The sequence below is a fragment of the Hyperoodon ampullatus genome, assembly GCF_949752795.1.
Source record: "Hyperoodon ampullatus genome assembly, chromosome: 17".
Taxonomy (NCBI): domain Eukaryota; kingdom Metazoa; phylum Chordata; class Mammalia; order Artiodactyla; family Ziphiidae; genus Hyperoodon; species Hyperoodon ampullatus.
This window is the reverse complement of record NC_136930.1, coordinates 13,755,016-13,763,089: the sequence shown is the minus strand read 5'-3', so window position 1 is coordinate 13,763,089 and position 8,074 is coordinate 13,755,016.

Sequence of the window (8,074 nt, the reverse complement as noted above, 5' to 3'; positions counted from 1 at the left end):
GCTCATGCTCAGAAACCTGGAACTCCCTGATGGTTTTCAGGAAGAAGTTTTTATAGGCAAAATTTGCAGTGAGTGCTGCAGGGTGTGTGGCTTTCTTCTGATAGGTTGCTGGTGAGGTAGCAGGGCAGTGTTCCTGGAATATTGTGCTCAGCCTGAAGTTGCAGTCCTGGGTGGAGGCCTTAGTTCCTGCACAAGAACTCAAAGATATTGTTATGTATATCCCTTGCGGAGGACCCAGGATCCTGCTCTAATTGCTGCACTATTGTTCCTTGACTGCTCCACCTTGGTTTCTGCATTCCCTCCCTTCCCTGATTAGCAACTGTTTGAACCTGCTCTTTGCTATTCAGGAAGGTCTAGGAGGCGAAATGAAGCCTATTTCCTACAAAGAAGAAACAGGGACACGGAAAGGATTTGTACCCGGGAGCCTCACAGGGTCCTGTTCAATTTCAGTATGTGGTGACTGGCCCCTCCTCAATCATAATCTACAAAGTAATCGGTGCTGGTTGTGTTGTTAACTGTGTTGTAAAATTTAAAAATACATAAAAATTAAAAATCTACCACAGTCTAGCCACTGTTTTCATTTGGTGTGGACATGTTGTAGGAAGGGAGGCCCCTTCCAGGGCCCGAGAGTGGACTCTTGTCTAACACTCAGAAATGAATTGTCCGAGGAGACACATGTGCTGACAAAGCAAAGACTTTATTGGAAAGAGGCTCCCAGGCGGAGAGCAGCAGGGTAAGGGAACCCAGGAGAACTGCTCTGCCATGTGGTTCGCAGTCTCAGGGTTTATGGTAATGGGGTTAGTTTCTGGGTTGTTTCTGGCCGATCATCTTGCTTGTGCCCATATTTGGTCTGACTCAGGGTCCTTCCTGGTGGTGCGCGCATCTCTCAGCCAAGACGGATTCAAGTGAGAAGGTTTCTGGGAGGTTGGCAGGACATACTATGGGCTGGCGTCTCCTCCCTCCTTTTGGACCCTCCCGAATTCTTCCGGCTGGCGACAGCTTGTTAGTTCCATGTTCCTTATCGGGACCTCCTGTTGTGAGGTAACTCATGCAAGCAGTCATTATTGTGCCTGGTGAGGGCAGGCAGTTTCAGTCAATGCTTACCTAACGGGAATATATATGTATAACCCAAATTAGGATCATATCTTTTTTTTGGACTCTTTCACCTCTGTAAAGAATAACATATTGTATGTATTATTTTTCTCATGTCAATTATTCAATTTTTTCTCACTTCAATTATTAGAGCTTGTTCATGTCATTTTGGACTGTGCTCATATTTTTTCCTCATCTCTTACCCCCATAAGCTATCAAGGTAAGATCAACACCAACTGCTAGATTCTTCCCTCAACCATTTCAGCACAGTCTCCACTGTTATCAAATGTCGCCTAAGAAAGAAAGTTCTGACGAACATATTCTGAGACAACAAATACTTTTGCACGTTTAATTTCCTCTATTGTCTGTGTGATCTCACAGCTGTTCATGGTTTACAGTCTAAGGGGAAGGAAAATATTGGGAAATGATGTAGGTTATCAACACACAAAATGCCTTTGGAGAAAAGCAAAGCGGACGTCAGAAAAAATTCAAATGGCTGGCAAAGTATGCTTCATGCATTCCAATCAAAGGCCAGCTTTGATTGTCTCCGTGACCTAGCTGTCTGGTTTGTCCATGTCAGAGCTAGCTTTTCCCCTCGATCTGGGTAGATCTAATTGGAGACTTATCCATCCAGTTCTGTTTCTCAGAGCTGTCATGAGCAGTTTGCTCTGGCACACAAAATGACATTTCGAAAGAAAGTCTAATTTTAACAACTCCGTTGACTTTCAAACTTCTGTGTTACCACAGTCATCAGAGTCTAATTTACTCTTCAGGGGCACTAATCATTCCATAGCCTGAGCTGGACCGAAAGAAAATAATTTGTTCACTTAACAGAAAGAAAGTCTATACTCCCCAAACAAAACAAGTCAGACAGCGAACTTAGAATTAACGGGGCTCTGCTGATGGACCCTTCTCTGTACATTTCATCAGTCTGGTGACAGTGGACTCTGGACAGAGACAAATGAGAGGTCAAGCTACCCTTCATTTTTCCAGAGGATTATTTCACCCAAAGATAAGGCACAAGGAAAGCAGTAATAGTCAAGACCAGCCTGTAGGAAGACAAAAAAGAGGGTAACTAAGGAAAGCTCATTCTCTCCCCCGCGGCCCCTCCTCCCACTCGAGCGTGGTGGGCACACCCACCAGCATGCAGAGTTTGTTATTTTTTTCAGTGAAGGGGAAAAAAATACAAAGCTAATATGTGGCACAGATAATTGTGCCTCACATAATAGATGCTTGTGTTGCTTTTCCTGGCTTTATAGCCAATGTCGAAAACCAAAAGAAAATAAAAACTTTCTGCACTCCTTCTGTTTCATAATATAGAAAACCCAGGACCATACCAAAGAATGTATGTTACAAATGTATTGATTGATTGATTTTTTTTAATGAAGATAGTAGTGATAAACCTGGAAATCTCTCACTGTGAACTCCCAGTTTTCTCTCTCCATTTTTAGGAAGAAAGAAAGCTTTCTAAACACTATTATTATTCTTACGGTATATTAAGGAAAAGGGAAGGGTTAGCCCTGTAACAAGAAAAAGCAAGCACAAAGATACACATGAGGCTGTTACAGATCTTTCTCATGGTTGATAAAATTTGATTTGTTTAACTTTACTTCCTTTCTGAGTCACCGTCAAACTTATTCTTCGATGCAAGATAGTTTTAGTTTCTTTTAATTTTCTCAGGGAAAATCTAATCCTTAATATATAAAGGACTCTGAAAAGTCCTAATTCCTACTTCTTCAATTATTTTAAATGTGTGGTTCAAAGTAACAACAGGTCTCTGAATGACTTCTCAGAGACTTGGCACTCCTTAAGGACGTCCAAGGAAACCCAGCAGTTAGGATCACTACTGGAAAAACTACTTTTAAGTAGACACACCAATTTATGGATTTTCTTTAAAATATAGCTGTGAAAAAGCAAATGGCTTATATATAGCAGAATAAAACAGGTGCATGAGAACTGAGAGAGTCCGAAGGTCATAATGACTTCTGTTTATGTGGGTATCATAAACATCACCTGTAAACTGGTTCTTTTTCACAAGGTGCAAATATTGAAAAATGCGATTTTAGTATTTCAAAAATGTTCTATCTGGGTTTTACGCTTATGTCTTATTTAGAGGTTCAAATAAAATAAAGGGGGTTCCCGTTGTGAAGCAGATGTGAGTGGCAGCAGAACAGCTTCGGAACCAATTCTAACCGGAACATTAGGGCAAAGTGATGAGCACGGACTTATTTTGTTCAAGGCCATGGGTGGTTCTGATCATGCGCTAGCCTCTTCCCGTCTTCCTTAACAGTCTTTCTACTGCGTCCCCTGGAACGTTTTTCCAATGGGGAACACAATCCCTCACAGCCTTTATGCTCTTGTTCTCTCTTTCCCATAGCTGAGCCTCGGCTCACTCCTGCAGGAAGTGCCCCCTCTGTCTCTGCTCAGGGCTGCTTGTCCTACGTGGCAGTGTCAAGGGGGTGCCGGGGGCCCCTCACCTCCCCATCCTCCAGCAGATGATCACTCCTCAACCCTCCTGGGAAACCGCTGCTCTGAGCCCCGCCCTTCCTTATGCCCCACCGCCATCTCTCAATCTGTAGGTCACTTCCTCTATTTGTTTAATGAGTTTGCATCTGCCTCACCATCTTGCTCCCTCTCCTGGGTCTTTGCAGCATTCTGAGTCACTGCCACCTCCATCTCCTAGCTTCTCCTACCCTTGGCCTGTTCATCTTTAGTTACCTTTGCTTTAACTCCATTTCCGGACTTTGGGATGTGCCATTTCCGGGAACTGCACACCATGGAAATCAATGTCAAACATCCCTCGTTCAGGCCACTCCAGCTATTTCGTTTAGCTACACCCATTCACCCATTCTCAGGCCTCAAGACCTCCTGCACCCTACTGTCTCTATGTGTATCACTCATGCCTTCATTTCCCATCCAGGTTGGACTTCATGGTCTACAATTTCAACCACCTTTTAGCTAGTATCCTCCAATCCCTTGCTCTTTTGTTTACGGTAGCATTTTGCTGGCAAAACTCCTACCCAGGATGAGCCTATCTTCATAACTGAGCACCAAAGATACACTATTTAGGTTTTGATCACTGTAATCACATGGTGTCCTACTTCTATTGGTACCTCAATACTGCCCTGAGAAAATTCTCATCTTCCCTATTCATTTCTCCTAGGTGTTCTATTGTGACTATTCTCAATTTTCTTAATTTTTTGCAAACCTCTGAAACTTCCAACTTGCCATGTAACTAATAGATACTCTATAAATATTTTCTGAGTGAATGAGTGAATAAAAATTGAATAGATACAGGCTTCCTTGGTTTTAGTCAAAGTAGCTTAACATGCTCTCTGTAATTATAAAGATATCTGCCATCCCCAAATTTATCTGTAATTCAATGTATTCCTAGTTGAAATGTTGGTAGATTTGTATGTGTGTGTGTGTGCATGCAAATTGACAAGTAGATTTTATTTTGCTGAGTTAATTGGATATTCATATGGAAAAAAATGTATCTGGGTCTCTACCTCATGTCACACACATGGAATCAGTTCCAGATGGATTAAAAGTATAAATGTGGGAAGTAAACTATCAGGCTTTTCAGAGGAAAACATCTTCTTGCCTTTAGAATAGGAAAATACTTCTTAAACATGAAAAACACTAATATACCATTAAGAGGGTGAAAGGCAAACCATAGAGTGGGAGAGGTCTTCACAACGCATGTGTCCAACAAAGGATTCATATCTAGGATGTGAAAAGAATGCCTCCAAATAAATGAGAAAAAGGACGATCAGGCCATCAAAAAAATGATCACAATTTGAATATAAATTTCACAAAAGAGGATATCCTAATAGCCAATAAACATTAGAAGAGAAGCTGAACTTCATTAGTAACCAGTGAAATGCAAATTAAGTGCACAATGAGATATCAGTGCACACCCACTAGGTGGATAAAATTAAGAAGATGGAAGCTGCAAAGTATAGGCAAAGACACTGGAACTTATATGTTGCCAGTGGGTGGACCTAGAATGGGAGAAACTGGAACTTATGTATTACTAGTGGGTGGGTAAATTGGTAAAAGCACTTTGGAAAGCTTTTTGGCAGTGTTGTGTCTGCTAAAGCCAAACACATGCATACCCTGTGACACAGTAATTCCACTCTACACATGCCCACCAAAAGCCGTGAGCTAGAATCTTCATAGATGCAATATTTGTAATAGTTCAAAACCGGAAATACTGAAAGAATGTGGCATAGTCACACAATAGAACACTCTAAGTAGGGGCTGGTAGACTTTTTCTGTGAAGAGCCAGATGGTAAATATTTTAGGTTTATGGGCCACATTTTAGGTTTAGGAGTTTCTGTTGCAACTCCTTGAACTCTGCCATTGTAGGACGAAAGCAGCCATAGACGATATGTACATGAATGGACAAGGCTGTGATCTAATAAAGCTTTATTTACAAAAATAGGCAGCTGGCTAGAGGGCCATGGTTTGCTAACATCCACTATACATCAATGCACTAATAAAATAATGGCATATTTGCACAATGAAATACTATACAGCAATGAGAATAAGTGACCTACAACTCTAGGGAGCAAAATGTGTGAATTTCACAAACTATAGAGTGAAAGAAGTCTTATTTAAAATTCCATATTGTTTGATTCCATTGACTGTGCAAAGATGGGTAAAACTAACATGGTCAAGAGGGTAGTTTTCCTTGGAGGGGAAGGTGGGGACTGTATGAAAGCATGAGGAGGGTTTGGCCATACGGTCATGCTCTGTTTCTTGATCTGGGTGCTGTGATGCGGGTGTGTTCAGCTTAGAAAACTTCAGCAAGCTGTATGGTTGTCATACGTACACTTTTATGTATGCATATTATACTTCACTTTTAAAAAATCCTCTGTTGTATACCTTGGGGAGCAAGTTAGAAAAAAAATTGGTTTGATTGAAGTTCATTCAAAGGGCTCCAGATGGAAGCACAAGCTTCTGGAAAGATCTGTTCTCATCAGGCAGTGAACTGATGGAGACTTTTTTTTTTTGCAGATGCAAAAGTCTTCTTAGTATAATCTAACCTACACTTTTAAAATGCAATGGCTTGCAAATATAATAAAATAACCAAATGTGTTTTGATCTATTTTTTCCTGAGACTACTCTTTAACTGGTATCTGGGGACAACTTTAGGATGAGAACAAACCCATTCGGAGGAAACTGAATGGCCTCATAGTTCTCCTCTTAGGATTCTAATGAGAAAGGGCTCATTTTCTGGCATTAGTTGAAAGCTTCTGGCATAATCTAAGACTGTATGATCACATGATTAGAGAACTGAGGGGGGAAAAAGTATCACAGGAAAGAATGATAATAGTAGTGATTTACAAGTTATACAGCAAATGTTCCTTAATGGCTTTCTTAGAAGTTTTTTTTTTTAACCTATGAACTATTTTTCAATCCCTTTGTTACACTTGAGCCTCATTAGTGTATGCCTAGATTACTGTGTACATATTTTAATGCTGGTCACTTCAGTGCTGCTCCTCCCTTCCCCCACCCGCCAAGTTCAACCTCACAACATTGCCAACATGAATCTCTCCAAAGACCAAATGTGGTAATGTCATCACTCTGATCAAAAGCTATCAGATTGGGCTTCCCTGGTGGCGCAGTGGTTGAGAGTCTGCCTGCTGATGCAGGGGACGTGGGTTCATGCCCCGGTCCGGGAGGATTCCACGTGCCGCGGAGCGGCTGGGCCCGTGAGCCATGGCCTCTGAGCCTGCGCGTCCGGAGCCTGTGCTCCGCAACGGGAGAGGCCACAACAGTGAGAGGCCCACGTAACGAAAAAGAAAATTCGGTTCCACATTTCAAGTGCTCAATAGGCACATCACTACTGTGATGGGTACCACAGATACAGACAGTTGCTACCACTTCAGAAATTCCTTTAATAAAGTTGCTAGTATTAATTTTCAAAAAATTTAGGATGTAATAAATACAAAGACAGTCTTCCCTCAGCTGTGTTCTAAACCCAAATAAAGTTTCTGTCTTCCAATATTTATGTATTACATTAAGCCAATGAAACTAAGGTAAAACCTAGTGTTATCATAGTGTATCAGAGAATGACCAAATCAAATGATGCATTACTAGTTATTGATAATTTCTTGGAGGAAGCCAAAGACTACTATAGTCTTTAAATAAATGTCTTGGTTTCATTTCTTCTGAAGGTGTTGCCTTTAAAGTAGAAAACGTCTTCCAATGCACTGTATTTCAGATTTCTTTTGAACCAGTAAGCTTATATTAATTAATTTTTATGAGGTGTATATTTTGGAAATTTAAACAGATAATTTCAATGCGTATTATAATGCCATGTGTGTCCCAAGAGCCCAGAAGGGGAGTTGACTAAGTGCCTGATAGAATCAGGCAAGTGCTGAACAGAAGGTTAGGATGCACTTCACCCAGGAGGAGATGTGAGTTGGGCATGAGGGGAGGAAGAAGAATTTGTTAGGAGAATAAAGCTTGGAAGTGCAGTCCAGGCAGATGGAAAAGCAAAGCACCACCGGGAGGAAAATCATGTACCATTAAAAAATTTTAACCTGTCTTTCCCTGATCCAGCCTTTGCCAGGCTCTCTAGCCTTTTCTCCCTCTGCTCCAGCAATACTGATCACTTGCAGTTTCTCACCCACAACTACCCCATTTATAGCTTCTGTGTCTTAACCTGTTCCTTTCCCTGTGACCTGAATGGCCATATACTCCTCCTGCTAAGCCCTGACTCTTTTCATCTGCCTAACTCTTAACCCCTCAAGTGTATCCTCTTCCAAGAAGGCTTCCCTGTACCCTGGAGTAGTGTTTCCATAATTCTGAGTGAATACACTTTTATCGTATTGATTAGATTGTGCATTGATTTTTTTCCCAAACAAATGCTCATAAAAATACAGTTGTGGGATTTACTTTTAGGTTATTGTAAGTTAAACTCTAAAGAAAGTTCATGTTTACTGATAATTAAGGAAATATTCATTAAAGT